The sequence below is a fragment of the Phocoena sinus genome, chromosome 15, assembly GCF_008692025.1.
Source record: "Phocoena sinus isolate mPhoSin1 chromosome 15, mPhoSin1.pri, whole genome shotgun sequence".
NCBI lineage: Eukaryota > Metazoa > Chordata > Mammalia > Artiodactyla > Phocoenidae > Phocoena > Phocoena sinus.
This window is the reverse complement of record NC_045777.1, coordinates 32,355,525-32,371,669: the sequence shown is the minus strand read 5'-3', so window position 1 is coordinate 32,371,669 and position 16,145 is coordinate 32,355,525.

The following is a 16,145-nucleotide window of genomic DNA, read 5'->3' as shown; positions in this document are numbered from 1 at the left end:
GTGGTTGTAAAACTGGGGTCCCAGTTTCCTTTCTTATGTCAGTCAAGGGCCAGTCTTTGCTCCTTCAAGACTTCCTGCATTAATTCTCGTGCTTTCCATGTGGTCCCCTCTAGCAAAAACAGGTCAAGTTTTTCTTATAGTTCAAACCTCTCTGACTTTTCCTTCTGCTGCACTCTCTGACTTCAGCTGGAGAAAGTTCTCTGTTTATAATGGTTTATATGATTAGATTGGGTCCAGATAATCCAGGATAACCTCTCTACTTTAAGGTCTTTAACCTTAGTTCCAACTGCAAAGTCCCTTTTGTTATGTAATATAACATATTTATAGGTTCCAGGATTAGGACATGGACATCTTTGGGGGCCATTCTGCTTACCACATGAATTTTCCCTGCTATATCAGTTACTCATTTCTTCATAAAGAAACCACCCCAAAATGCAGTGGCTTAAACCAAAAACCATTTTGTGTTCTCAGGATTCCACATTAGGAGCTGGGCTCAGCTCAGCATTTCTTCTGTTGAAGTCCCCAGTGGAACCCAGTCTCAGTTGCCTACACCAGGAAGCCACGCTTGATAGCATTCCTCTCTTCTCTCTCTCACCTTCCTCACATCCTCGTTTGGGCTTTCTGTGATCATCTCCCAAAGAAAGGGCTTGGACCCAAGGTCTTTACTGTAGGACTGTTACTATCGCAGATTTAATATTCTCCTTTTTATTCCTGTAACTTCCTGGGGTTGTCTTCTTAGGGGGTTTCAACCTGGTCTCAATCCATCTGTATGTATGTTACCTCTCAAAAATGTGTTCTGCTGTTACTAAAAATATAACCAGACCCCACTTCTGCCTCACTTGGTGGTCAACATTCCAGGTCTTCTTATAATAAGAAATCAATCTTTCTAACTAGATTTGTCCTATTCCAGCCCTTTGTTGCCTCACTGTTTGAGAAAAATTTTCCAATAATCTAAATAGACTTCATGCTAAGGCTATAGATTTTCATTTCTTAATTTTCTCTACTACTTTTGTAACTTCCTATTTTTTTCTAAACTCCTGGTCTGAACTTGAAAGCACTGGTTGGTTACCAATTTCCGTTCCTTGATGAAGAAAGCCTTGTTTACATTTAGAGTTTCCTATTCTGTTACTTAAGGGTCCAAGAATCATTTCCTCCTTATGCTGTAAAACTAGTTTATATCAAGCTGCATCTATACACAGCAACAGAACAATTGCAGAAATCTTAGGATCATAGTCCTTCTGCAGAGCCAGTCTAAACATAGAATATTCTCAGTTATATGTGAAATCTAAAAAACAAAACCCAAACTTATAGAAAAAGAGATAAGATTTGTGGTTTCAAGAGGTGGAGGTGGAGAGTGGGGTAATTGGAAGAAGGTGGTCAAAAAGTATAAATTTCCAGTTATAAGATGAATAAGTGCTAGAGAAGTAATATATAAAATGATGACCATAGTTAACACTGTTGTATGGTATATATGAAAGTTGTTAAAAGATAAATCCTAAAAGTTCTCATCACAAGGAAATAACCCATTTTCTTCTTTTTTTTTTTTGTATCTATATGAGTTGATGGAGGATAACTAAACTTTTGTGGTAATCATTTCACAATACATTTAAGTCAATCTTTATGGTGTGCATCTTAAACGTATACAGAGCTGTGTGTCAATTATATCTCAATAAACCTGGGGAAAAATGAACATGTTAGGTTTTGACAGGACACAATTTACCCTATATTTTCAAAGAAAATATCCTTGAATGGTGGAATTATAGGTAATTTAACTTTTTTCTTTTTTTTTTTTTGCGGTACTCAGGCCTCTCACTGTTGTGGCCTCTCCCATTGCAGAGCACAGGCTCCAGACACACAGGCTCAGAGGCCATGGCTCACGGGCGTAGCCGCTCCGCTGCATGTGGGATTTTCCCCGACCGGGGCATGAACCCGTGTCCCCTGCATTGGCAGGCGGACTCTCAACCACTGCGCCACCAGGGAAGCCCCTAATTTAACTTTTTTCTGTTCAATTTTCTATGTTTTCCAAAATGTTATAATCATCATGTTTTATCTTTTTAGCCAGATAGAAAAAAAGGGGTTTTCTTAAAAACAATTTTTAATTATCCAGTCAGTCTTTCTAACACTTTATCTTAAAAAAAAATCCTCCCTTAGACCGATTGACCTCCTCCTTTTCCATACAGAAACTGAGGTCCTAAGTGATTAACCTGAGGCCAGGAGGTCACTTAGTGGCTGACTAGGGCTACTAATTCCTGGAATGACTCTACACCTAGGTCTTGTCTTAATGTGGAAACTCCTAGAAGCTGACTCTGAGTCAGGACAGAGTAGTAGTTTATGTGGGAGGTGATCCCAGGAAATCCAAGTAGGAGGAGGGGTTGAGGGTGAAGAGGCCAGATGGAGGAGAGAAGGCAGCCAGCCCATCCAGGTGTCTTATCAACTGGGCTACCACTCAGAGGATGGGAGGTCCCACAGGGGGCTTCTGGGAGCCAGTGCAGAGCACACCTCAGAGTGTCCCACTGCAGGGAGAGGGAGTTGACCTCCCATCAGTCAGACATCAAGGGCCACTCCCAAGGTGCTGGCAATTCCTGGGCACTCTGGCCTATTATGTGGGCTCTGGCAGCAGAGGAAACCCAGACAGCTAGAAGCAGGGCCCCACCCCCACAAAGGAGTCATGTTTGTGGGCAATAGCTTCTGCCACAGGTGTCGTAGGGAGGAAATGAAATCATGAGCTTGAAAGGGCATCTCAATCCCTAACTAGCAAAACCATAAGCCTGCATTGGCTCAGTCACAGGGCCCCAAAGTCAGCACCTTGGGAACCTCATTTGGGTTAACACGTCACCTCCAGTAAATTATTTGTGAGAGCCTACACTTTAATTCATGGCACTCAATAACATCTATGTCAGGGCTTCCCTGGTGTTGCAGTGGTTGAAAGTCCACCTGCCGATGCAGGGGACACAGGTTCATGCCCCGGTCTGGGAAGATTCCACATGCCACGGAGCAGCTGGGCCCGTGAGCCATGGCCACTAAGCCTGCGTGTCCAGAGCCTGTGCTCCATAACGGGAGAGGCCACAACAGTGAGAGGACAGTGTACCGCAAAAAAATTAATTAATTAATTAATTAAATAACATCTATGTCAGAATTCTTTGGTTGCAAATGACAAAACCCAATTCTGATCAGTGTAGACACTAAAGTGGGGGTGAGAGATGTTACTCCTTGTGTAAGCAGGAAGCACAGGGTGCAAACTTTTTGCAATTCATCCACACAGAGTGAACATTAATAGCACTAATATGTCCTTCATGATAATTTTCTTGTCCTGATTTCAATGTAACTGTTGGAGATTATAAGGCATAGGAATGTAAACAGTGCTCTTTAGCAGGGAGGTGGAAATTATAATAACAATGATCTCTGATTTCTGAGCCTTTACACTGGCAAAGTTTTCAAGTCTGGAAACATTGTCTGTGGTGAGAGTGGAAAATCAGAAACAGGGCTTTCATACTCTGCCAATGGGAGTGAAAACTGGAATAATTGCAACAGGGAGCAATTTTACAATACTTAATAAAGTTAATGTGTGCATAATATCAACTCAACAAATATATATGTGTATAACCAAGTGTAACAGGGAAGAACAAAATCTGACTCCATGTTGGACCTGTTTCTTTTAATTTAACCTCTGCTCTCCATTGCTTTTTGTTAATATAATCTCTAAAAGGATGTTGTATATAGCTATTAGCCTACATAATGGCCTCCCTCGGGGAAACCTGCCCCTCTGCCTAAATGTTAAAGTGCCTTTGTTCAGCTCACAGGGAAACATTCTGACCCTGCCCACCTGTGAATGGCTGCAAGAAAGAAGAAATGAACATATCCACTTCCAGAGCCTGGCCAAACCAGGAGATATTTGGCAAGACTTATGGCCTTTTTATTTTACTTCCTCACCTCCTCCCCCTCTCTGTTCTATAAAAGAAACTAGCATCCAGACCCCAATAAGATGGTACTCTGGGACGTTAGTCCGCCATCTTCTTGGATGCCCAGCTTTCCAAATAAAGTCGCTATTCCTTGCCTCAACACCTCATCTCCCGATTTACTGGCCTGTCGTGAGGCAAGCTGAGTAAGCCTGGACTTGGTAACAAATTTGGCAAGCCAGCCAGGAGCCTTGCTGCTTGAAGTTAGCCGTCCCCAGTCAGGGAATTTGGAGGCAAGGCCCTAGAAGCTGCCAGGACCATTTGTCCTGAGGATCTTCCCTTCAAAAAACTCCTTGAAATGGCACTGGCTACCTCAGCACTTGGCAGTTGGAGCAATGAAGTGACAAACTTCTGAGAGGTGATGAACTCAATCTTTGTAGGGTAAGTCGCTCCAGTGTGTACAACGGGAAACAAATTCCCCCCTCAATTTGTTTTGCATTTGGTTGGAGTACCCTGTTGGGGAGGGGAATTGTTTTTGGACTCTACGCCATTTGGGAACTGGTTCATTTGCTTTTGTTTTGTGTGCACTGATATTGGAATTTGTGCTTTTTGTGTTGGAATTTGTGTCTTTTGTGTTTTGGTGTTATCAAACTTATAAAAATGGGAAATACTCCATCAATCCTGAAGGAGAGCCCTTTAGGTGGTATATTAGATAAATGGGCAAAACATAGCCATGAGCCTAGGACTAAGAAAGAGATGAGATTCCATATATAAAAGCATTTATGCTATTGCATCAGGAGGAAAAGAAGTCAGAGGGCTGCCACCTTATGGTGCAGTGGTCTGAAAGGAAACTCAAGGGGGAAAATGTTCTACAAGGGGAAGAGGGAGAAAATGAGAGTGGTGACATGTTACTTCAAAACTTAACCCCCCCTCCAGCCTATCCAGTCCCCAATGGCCAAACAGGCTGCACCGACAGTTGTTCCAACTGTCCCCCACCCCCACTTGCTGCCAACATATTCACTCATTTCACTGCCTCCTGTTTCCCCTACCCATGGGGATCAAATAGAAGTTTCTATGTTAATCCCCAGGACAGAGGGACCTTGTTTAGTATCACCATCTAAGACCCAACGGGCACCCAATTTGGACCAGGAGCCACTTCTGCAGCAGGGCAATTTCCCTTGTGCTGATATCCTGTAGGAGGCCTTAATGCAAGTGGCCAACCAACTGGGTTCCTATGGATGCATGATTCATTCTCAACTTCGGATTTGCTTAACTGGAAAAATCATAAACCTGCTCACTGAGAGGACCCGCTCCATGTGACCAAACTTTTCACTTCTATCTTTGCCACTCACCATCACTCTTAGGTGGACATTCACACTCATGAATATAATGCTTACTGGGGATGAAAGGAGGAAGGGCATTGGGAAAAAGATTGCCCTAGACTAAAGAATAAGAATAAGAAGAATAGAAGGAAGACAGGAGACTCTCATATGGCAGAAAGAGAAGAACACTCTGATAATAAATGGAGAGGCCAGGGGATTCCCTTAGACTTGAGGCGTCTGATTCTAATTTCCCCACAGGAGCTCCGGGTAACTTTGACAGTGGAGAAAAAATTGACTGACTTTCTAATAGATATGGGTGCCACATATTCTGTGGTAAATACCAAGGCGGCACAGAAAACATCTCAGTCTATCCCAGTCATGGGAGTTTCTGGAGAACTACAAAACCATTCATTCTTACAACCTCTAGAATGCCAACTAGGAGACCTTACCCTGAAACATATCTTCTTATATATGCCAGAGTGTCCAATCCCCCTTTTGGGATGAGATCTCCTTTGTAAATTAAATGCTCAAGTAACATTTTTGCCAGAACAGTTTGACATCTGGGTCCCACCAGAGGACACTTTAAGCCTACAAATGGCACTCATGGGAACCCCAGAAAAGGAGACAGAGCTCTTTCACCCTGAGGTCTACAAACAGGTAAAGCCAGAAGTGTGGGCTGATGGCACTCCTGGGAAGACCAAAAACACAAGACCAATATAAATCCCATTAAAAAAGGACACTGGAACACCTAATCTAAAACGATATCCTCTGAGACAAGAGGCCCCAAAAGGAATTCAGGCAACTCTGGAAAAGTTTTTGAAAACAGGACTGATTAAACCTTGCAGATCCCCATATAACACCCCTATCCTCCTGGTCAAAAGGCCAAACTCAGCAGAGTGTCACTTTGTCCAAGATTTGAGGGCTATTAATGAAGTAGCCCAAGACTTACACACTGGGTATGTCAGTCCTTCACTATCATTGAGGTAGCCACTGAATTCTTTGAAAAAAAGAAAAAACTGTCCTTGTTTTACAAATCTACTCTTTACAGGACCAGAAGTGTAGCTCCAAAAATAATCCAAAGCCCGTCAATCTTTTTACCACTCCCAAAACCTACCTTATTTATCTTAAGAGGCTTGTAAGTATTAAATAAAAGGGAAACAAAGTCATCCTAGGAGAAACTTGCCTGTATCTTTTAGATGCAAATGTCCTACCTGGTCTTCTCAGGAACCCTTATCTCTGCCATCTCTTTAAAATGCAAATTTTGAAAGAGGGTAAAGTAATTTAGAACTAGACTTGTCAAGGATAAATAAAAATCCTAAGTGCCTTTTCTTGAAATATTGGTAAAAAAGATTTAGCTATCTAGACAAGTGAGCTTGATTTGTTCCCTCTGCGAGAAACCCATTTCCAATCCTACCTCTTTTGTAAACTGATGGGTTTTACATTGCTGTACCTGACTTAGGGCTGAAATTTTGAAATGAGAACTGTGAGGTCTCTCTGTTTGTATGTCTGTATGTGTCTATATGTGTTGCAGATGTATTGTATTACCAAAATTAATTCATAAAAGAGCTCTACTTAATTAACTTAAAAAAAAATTTAAGTGCTTATATAAATACTCAGGAACATAAAACTGGCCAGAATGAATTTTGGGTTCATGTCACGTGATCTAGAAAATATTCAACATTAAACTGATATCTGGTATTGAACGTGGCTTAAACTTGTTGATCTAATTAATATAGACATATCTTTAGAGTCATTAATATTAAGCATAATACTTACTGTACCTAGGAATCAAATAAGACCTTATTACATCTGTTGGAAGGAAAATAACTTAATAGGATGAAACTTTAAAGTAAATGTAAACGAGATAAGAGCTTTTAGGTAAACTCTATAGGAATAATATGTTCTGAAAACTATCTAAAATAGTCTCTCCATATTTCAGTAACTATTACTTACGTCTTGGTTTTCACTAGAAATTAGGGTTTTTAAGAGTTGGGGACTCTAATTTAAATGTGTAATTAAAGCTACTAAAAATAATAAAACATTTCACTATATAACAGGAAAGTGGGATATATGTTTTGAGTAAAAGGAGTTTATGCATAGTCAGGCTGAGATTAGATTAAACTTAATTGGGTAAATGGATTTTGTTTTTAAAAGTAGACTGGTGCAGGACCTGACTTGGTTTCTCTTTGTTAAGGGAACAAGTTTACTTAGAATGCTGCTTTTGAAAACAGATCGTGTGAACTATCTTGCCTTTAACTGAGATGTATTTGTTCTATTTTATTTTATTTTATTTTTATTGGAGTATAGTTACTTTAAAATGTTGTGTTAGTTTCTGCTGTAGAACAAAATGAATCAACTATACGTATACATATATCACCTCCCTCTTTAGCCTCCCTCCTACTCCCCACCATATCTCACACCTCTAGGTCATCGGAGAGCACCAAGCTTAGCTCCCTGTGCTGTAATGCAGGTTCCCACTAGCTATCTATTTTACACATGGTAGTGTATATATGTCAGTGTTACTCTCTCAACTTGTTCCACGCTTCCCTTCCTCCCAACGTGTCCACAAGTCTGTTCTCGATGTCTGCGTCTCCTTTCCTGCCCTGCAAATAGATTAATCAGTACCATTTTTCTATATTCCATATGTATGCGCTAATATACGATATTTGTTTTTCTCTTTCTGACTTACTTCACTCTGTATGACAGACTCTAGGTTCATACACATAACTACAAATGACCCAATTTTGTTACTTTTTATGGCTGAGTAATATTCCATTGTAAATATGTATAATATCTTCTTTATCTATTAATCTGTTGATGGACATTTAGGTTGCTTCCATGTCCTGGCAATTGTAAACAGTGCTGCAAAGAACATTGTGGTACATGTCTCTTTTTGAATTATGGTTTTCTCAGGGTATATGCCCAGTAGTGGGATTGTTGGGTCACATGGTAGTTTTATTTTTAGTTTTTTAAGGAACCTCCATACTGTTTTCCAAAGTGGCTGTACCAATTTACCTTCCCCCAGCAGTGCAGAAGGGTTGCCTTTCCTCCACATCCTCTCCAGCATTTATTGTTTGTAGATTTTTTGATGATGACCATTCTGACTGGTATGAGGTGATACCTCACTGTAGTGTTGATCTCCATTTCTCTAATAATTAGTGATGTTGAGCATGTTTTCATGTGCTTGTTGGCCATCTGTATGTCTGGAGAAATGCCTATTTAGGTCTTCTGCCCATTTTTTTAATTGGGTTGTTTGTTTTTTTGTTATTGGGCTGCATGAGCTGTTTGTATATTTTGGAGATTAATCCTTTGTTGATTCATTTGCAAATATTTTTTCCCATTCTCAGGATTGTCATTTTGTCTTGATGTAGTTTCCTTTGCTTTGCAAAAGCTCTTAAGTTTCATTAGGTCCCATTTGTTTATTTTTGTTTTTATTTCCATTTCTCTAGGAGCTGGGTCAAAAAAGATCTTGCTGTGATTTATGTCAAAGAGTGTCCTGCCTACGTTTTCCTCTAAGAGTTTTATAGTGTCTGGCCTTATGGTTAGGTATTTAATCCATTTTGAGTTTATGTTTGTGTATGGTGTTAGGGAGTGTTCTAATTTCATTCTTTTACATGTAGCTGTCTAGTTTTCCCAGCACCATTTATTGAAGACACTATCTTTTCTCTATTGTTTACTTGTGGCTCCTTTGTCATGGATTAGGTGACCATAGGTGCATGGGTTTATCTCCGAGCTTTATCTCTGATCTATATTTCTGTTTTTGTGCCAGTACCATACCATCTTAATTACTGCAGCTTTCTAGTATAGTCTGAAGTTAGGGAGCCTGATTCTTCCAGCTCCATTTTTCTTTCTCAAGATTGCTTTGGCTCTTTGGGGTCTTTTATGTTTCCATACAAGTTGTGAAATTTTTGGTGTAATTATGTGAAAAATGCCCTGGGTAACTTGATAGGGATTGAACTGAATCTGTAGATTGCTTTGGGTAGTATAGTCATTTTCACAATATTGATTCTTCCAATCCAAGAACATGGTATACCTCTCCATTGGTTTCTGTCGTCTTTAATTTCTTTTGTCAGTATCTTATAGTTTTCTGAATACAGGTCTTTTGCCTCCTTTGGTAGGTTTATTCCTAGGTATTTTATTCTTTTTTTGCAATGATAAATGGGATTGTTTCCTTAATTTCTCTTTCTGATCTTTTGTTGTTAATGTATAGGAATGCAAGAGATTTCTGTGCATTACTTTTGTATCCTGCTATTTTACCAAATTCCTTGATTAGCTCTAGCAGCTTTTTGGTGGCATCTTTAGGATTTTCTATGTATAGTGTCATGTCATCTTCAAACAGTGACAGTTTTACTTCTTCTTTTCCAAGTTGGATTCCTTTATTTCTTTTTCTTCTCTGATTGCCATGGCTAGGACTTCCAAAACTATGTTGAATAAAAGTGGCCAGAGTGGACATCCTTGTCTTGTTCCTGGTTAGAGGAAATTCTTTCACCATTGAGAATGACATTTGCTGTGGGTTTGTCATATATAGCCTTTATTATGTTGAGGTAGGTTCCCTCTATGCCCACTTTCTGGAGAGATTTTATCATAAATGGGTGTTGAATTTTGTCAAAACTTTTCTTGCATCTATTGAAATGATCATATGGTTTTTATTCTTCAGTTTGTTAATATTGTATATCACATTGATTGATTTGTGTATATTGAAGAATCCTTGCATCCCTGGGATAAATCTGACTTGATCATGGTGTATGAACATTTTAATGTGTTGTTGGGTTCAGTTTGCTACTATTTTGTTGAGGATTTTTGCATCTATGTTCATCAATGATATTGGCCTGTACTTTTCTTTCTTTCTTTTTTTTGTGATATCTTTGTCTAGTTTTGGTATGAGGGTGATGGTGGCCTTGTAGAATGAGTTTGGAAGTGTTCTTCCCTCTGCAAGTTTTTGGAAAAGTTTGAGAAGGATAGTTGTTAGCTCTTCTCTAAATGTTTGGTAGAATTCGCCTGTGAAGCCATCTGGCCCTGGGCTTTTGTTTGTTGGAAGATTTTTAATCACAGCTTCAATTTCAATGCTCATGATTGGTCTGTTCATATTTTCTGTTTCTTCCTGGTTCAGTCTTGGAATGCTGAACATTTCTAAGAATTTGTCCATTTCTTCCAGGTTATCCATTTTATTGGCATATAGTTGCTTGTAGTAGTCTCCTATGATCCTTTTTATTTCTGTAGTGTCAGTTGTAACTTCTTTTCATTTTAATTTTATTGATTTGAGTCTTCTCCCTTTTTTTCTTGATGAGTCTGACTAATGGTTTATCAATTTCGTTTATCTTCTTGAAAAACCAACTTTTAGTTTTATTGATCTTTGCTATTGTTTTCTTCATTTCTTTTTCATTCATTTTTGCTCTGGTCTTTATGATTTCTTTCCTTCTACTATCTTTGGGTTTTGTTCTTCTTTCTCTAGTTTATTTAGGTGTAAGGTTAGGTTGTTTTAGCTGAGATTTTTCTTGTTTCTTGAAGTAGGCTTGTATTGCTATAAAGTTCCCTCTTAGAACTGCTTTTGCTGCATCCCATAGGTTTGGGTCATTATTTTTCTGTTGTGATTTGTTTGTAGGTATTTTCTGATTTCTCCAGTGATCTCTTGGTTATTTAGTAATGTATTGTTTATCCTCTATGTGTTTGTGTTTTTTACCGTTTTTGTCCTGTAATTGATTTCTAATCTCATAGAGTTGCCATTGGAAAAGTTGCTTGGTATGATTTCTATTTTCTTAAATTTACCAAGGCTTGAATTGTGACCCAAGATGTGATCTATCCGGCAGAATGTGCTGTGTGTAATTGAGAAGAAAGTGTATTCTGATGCTTTAAAAATTTTTTTAAACATTTATTTATTTCATTTTTAAATTTTTGACTGCATTGTGTTTTCATTGCTGTGTGTGGGCTTTCTCTGTTTGCAGTGAGCAAGGTCTACTCTTCATTGTGGTTCATGGGCTTCTCATTGCAGTGGATTCTTTTGTTGCAGAGCACAGGGTCTAGGCATGCAGGCTTCAGTAGTATGGCATGCAGGCTCAGTAGTTGTGGCTCATGGGCTCTAGAGTGCCGGCTCAGGAGTTATGGTGCACAGGCTTAGTTGCTCCTCGGCATGTGGGATCTTTCTGGACCAGGGCTCAAACTCATGTCCTCTGCATTGGCAGGCAGATTTTTAACCACTGCACCAGCAGGGAAGTCCCTTTGCTGCTTTTGGATGGAATGTCCTGAAGATATCAATTAACTCTATCTGGTCTAATGTGTCATTTAAGGCTTGTGTTTTCTTATTAATTTTCTGTCTGGATGATCTGTCCATTGGTGTAAGTGCTGTGTTAAAGTCCCCCACTATTATTGTGTTACTGTTGCTTTTCCTTTTTTGGCTTTAGCATTGCCTTATGTATTGAGGTGGTCCTATTTTGGGTGCATAAATATTTACAATTGTTATAACTTCCTCTTGGATTGAGCCCTTAATCATTATGCAGTGCCCTTCCTTGTCTCTTGTAATAGTCATTATTTTATTTGTTTATTTTTGGCTGTGTTTGGTCTTCATTGCTGTTCGTGGGCTTTTTCTAGTTGCATTGAATGGGGGTTACTCTTCATTGCAGCACACAGGCTTCTCATTGCGGTGGCTTGTCTTGTTGTGGAGCGTGGGCTCTAGGCGTGAGGGCTTCCGTAGTTGTAGCATGTGGGCTTAGTTGCTCTGGGGCATGTGGGATCTTCCCAGACCAAGGATAAAACCCGTGTTCCCTGCATTGGCAGGCAGATTCTTAATCACTGCACCACCAATGAGGTCCAAATAGTCTTTATTTTAAAGTCTATTTTTTTCTGATATGAGTATTTTTCCTCTGGCTTTCTTTTGATTTCCATTTGCATGGAATATCTTTTTCCATCTCATCACTTTCAGACTGTATGTGTCCCTAGGTCTGAAGTGGGTCTCTTGTAGACAGTATATATATGGGTCTTGTTTTTGTAACCATTCAGCCAGTCTGTGTCTTTTGACTGGAGCATTTAATCCATTTACATTTAAGGTAATTATTGATATGTATGTTCCTATTATCATATTCCTAATTGTTTTGTGTTTGTTAGTCTTTTACTTCTCTTGTGTTTCTTTTCTAGAGAAGTCCTTTTAGCATTTGTTGTAAAGCTGTTTTGGTGGTGCTGAATTCTCTTAGCTTTTGCTTGTCTGTAAAGCTTTTGATTTCTCCATCAAATCTGAATGAGATCCTTGCTGGGTAGAGTAATTTTGGCTGTAGGTTTTTTCCCTTTATCACATTAAATATATCCTGCCACTCCCTTCTGGCCTGCAGAGCTTTTGCTGAAAGATCACCTGTTAACCTTCTGGGGATTCCCTTGTATGTTGTTTGCTGCTTTCCCCTTGCTACTTTTAATATTTTTTCTTTGTATTTATTCTTTTGATAGTTTGATTAATATGTGTTTTGGCATGTTTCTCCTTGGGTTTATCCTGTATGGGACTCTCCATGCTTCTTGGACATGATTGACTACTTCCTCTCCCATGTTAGGAAAGTTTTTGACTATAATCTCCTCAAATATTTTCTCAGACATATTGTCTTTCTCTTCTTTTTCTGGGACCCCTATAATTTGAATGTTGGTGCACTTAATGTTGTCCCAGAGGTCTCTGAAACTCTCACTTCTTTTCATTCTTTTTTCTTTATTCTGCTCTGTGGCAGTTATTTCCACCATTCTATCTTCCAGCTCACTTATCCATTTTCCTGCCTCAGCTATTCTCCTATTGATTCTTTCTAGTTTATTTTTCATTTCAGTTATTGAGTTGTTCATCACTGATTGTTTGTTCTTTAGTTCTTCTAGGTCCTTGTTAAACATTTCTTTCATCTTCTTGATCCATGCCTCTATTCTATTTCCGAGATTTTGGATCATCTTTACTATCATTACTCTGAATTCTTTCTCAGGTAGATTGCCTATTTCCTCTTTATTTGGTCTTGTGGGTTTTTACCTTGTTCCTTCATCTGCGAGATATTTCTCTGTCTTCTCATTTTTTCTAACTTACTGTGTTTGAGGTCTCCTTTCCCCAGGCTGCAGGGTTTTAGTTCCTCTTGCTTCTGGTCTCTGCCCACAATGTGTGAGTTTGGTCCAGTGGCTTGTGTAGGCTTCATTGTAGGAGGGACTGCTGCCTGCGTTCTGGTGGGTGGACCTGAGTCTTTTCCCTCTGATGGGCAGGGTCATGTCAGGTGGTGTGTTTGGGGATGTTTATGAGCTTAGTACAACTGTAGGCAGCATGTCTACTGATAGGTGGGTTTGCGTTCCTCTATGTTATTGTTGGGTGTGAGACATCTAGTGATGGGGACTGCAGACATTTGGGTGGAGCTGGGTCTTGGATTCTGATGGAGGCCTCTGTGAGAGCTCTCACCGGTTAACATTCCCTGGGGCTGGGAATTCTCTGGCGGTCCAGTGTCTGGACTCAGTGCTCCCACCCCAGAGGCTCAGGCCCAACTTCCAGCTGGGGAGCCAAGACCCCACAGGCCACTTGTCATAGAAATAAAGGGGATTAAAGAAAAAAAAAACAGACAAGCAAAACCCCAGACAAATGTTAAAAGCAAAATCAAACAGGCAAGAACAAACACACACACACACACAAAAGAAACAAAAACAGAACCTAAGAAAACAAAAAACAAGAGGACAAACAGACCAAAAAAAGGAAAACCAAAACAAAATCAAACAATTATATAAAAAAAAGAAAACTAACAAAACACAACAAAACCAAAGCAGAGTGCCAACTGAAGAATAAATCCAAGAAAACAAAACAAACAGACAAAAATGATTAAAAGAAAAAGGAAAGAAAACATAGAACACCAGAAGAGTAAAGTAAAAATAAAATATAAAAAATATATTTAAGGGGCTTCCCTGGTGGTGCAGTGGTCGAGAGTCCGCCTGCTGATGCAGGGGACACGGGTTCGTGCCCCGGTCTGGGAAGATCCCACATGCCACAGAGCAGCTAGGCCCGTGAGCCATGGCTGCTGAGCCTGCGTGTCCAGAGCCTGTGCTCCACAATGGGAGAGGCCACAACAGTGAGAGGCCCGCGTACTGCAAAAAAAAAAAAATATATATATATATATATATATATATTTAAAAAACATAGAACAACAGAAAAGCAAATAAAAATAGAAATATGAAAAGATAAAAAATGTGTTAAAAAAACTCCCAGAAGACTAAATAAAAATTTAAAAAATAATACAAAACAGCAACAACAACAAAGAAAAAATTCAGAACCAAGAAGAGAACAAATCAAAACATAATAAAAATAATAATAGTAGTGTTTCCTGGGGTCTCAGCTGTCAGTGTCCTTGCCCCTGCTGTGAGGCACAGCTCATCTCTGCCTCACTAGGAGGCCCTCCAACACCTCTATGTTGTTCTGGACCTGCTGTGGTTCCTGTGGTGACAGCTCAGACTGATCTGGCCCCACTCCCGCATGTTCTTGTCCCCAAAGTCCACAGCTGCCAGAGCTAGACTGTTTTCTTTTGTGGGAACACTCATTGTCTGAGCAGATATTCCTTAGATGCAGGGTCTACCCAGCTAATTGCAGTGATTTAATCTGCAGCTTATGCAAGTGATGGAAAGGTTTTTGATCTTCTTCCTTATTTGCCCTGCCCCTGGGACCCAACTGTGGTTTTATCCCCACCTCTCCATTTGGGCCACCCACAGAAATCTGTTCCCAAGGCTGCCCTGGAACACTTGGGTCTGTCCCAGTGAGGACAGGGCACAGAGGTGGCATGGCTGCTTGAATCACAGGAGCCCTGGTGACAGCAGGTGTGCAGGGAAGCCAGCAACCACAGGCACAAGAGATATGTTCCTAGTGGGAGCCTTTTCTAGCACCTGGCAGCAGATGCACGAATGCCAGCTCTGGGTGGGCTTTTTCTATTGCCCAGTGGCAGGCGCTGTCATGTGAGGAAAGAGAGGCTACAATGGTGGCTCCACCCTCTGCATGTGACTCAGCAGTAGAACCCTTCTTCCATGGCAGTCCAGTTTTCCTCCATAAGCATTCCCTGTTGTGGATTTCCTCCCTCCCATTCCCTCAAGCCATCTCCCCACAGCCAACAGCAGTCCTTGCTCCAGGTTTGCTCTCTAATCCCCGTGCTCCAGGTCCCAGTCCCTGTGTGCACCAGTGGACACACCTCCCTATCCAGGGCACATAGGACCATGGTACAGACCATCTGTGTAGTTTTCACTCTGTCTTCTCTGCAACATATTGGTCCCTTCACCCTCCTCCAACAGCCCCAAATGCTTCTTTTCTGTCCCAACTGATTTCCCTGTCAGTGAGGGGGCTTCCCCAGTTGCGGGAGTCTCTCCTCTGCTTCAGCTCCCCACTCAGGGTGCAGGTCCTGTCCTGCTTCCGCTCCTCCTCCTTCTCCCTTCTTTCTTTCATCCTACCCAGTTATGTGGGGATCTTTATAGTCCTTTCTGGTGTCCAAGGTTTTCTGCTAGTGTTTAGCTAGTGTTCTGTGAGAATTGTTGCATCTGTAGATGTATTCTTGATGTATCTGTGGATAGAGATGAACTCCACATCCTCTTACTCCTCCTCCATCTTGGAACCTCCAAGAGCCTATATTTTTTCTTAAATATTCTATTTGACCAAATGTTTAAAAAATTTTTTTTTGATATTTTTTATGAATTTCCTATCAAATTCTAATTAAAGTTCTTTTGACTTCAGCTAGCTTTGGGATGCTTCAGAGGACCCCTGAGAGCCTGCCCTATTGCATAGGTTTTGCCTGAAGTGGAGCATTGGTTGGGATTTTCCCTTTTGAACTAGCCTTTTTCATTCATTCAGCTGCATTTCCAATGGGACATTGGTTGGGGTTCTCCCCTTTTAGACTGATGGGACTTTGGTTGGGAATCTTCCTTTTTGTGACTAGGGAACTGTGACACTGAGGCACCTCGGGGT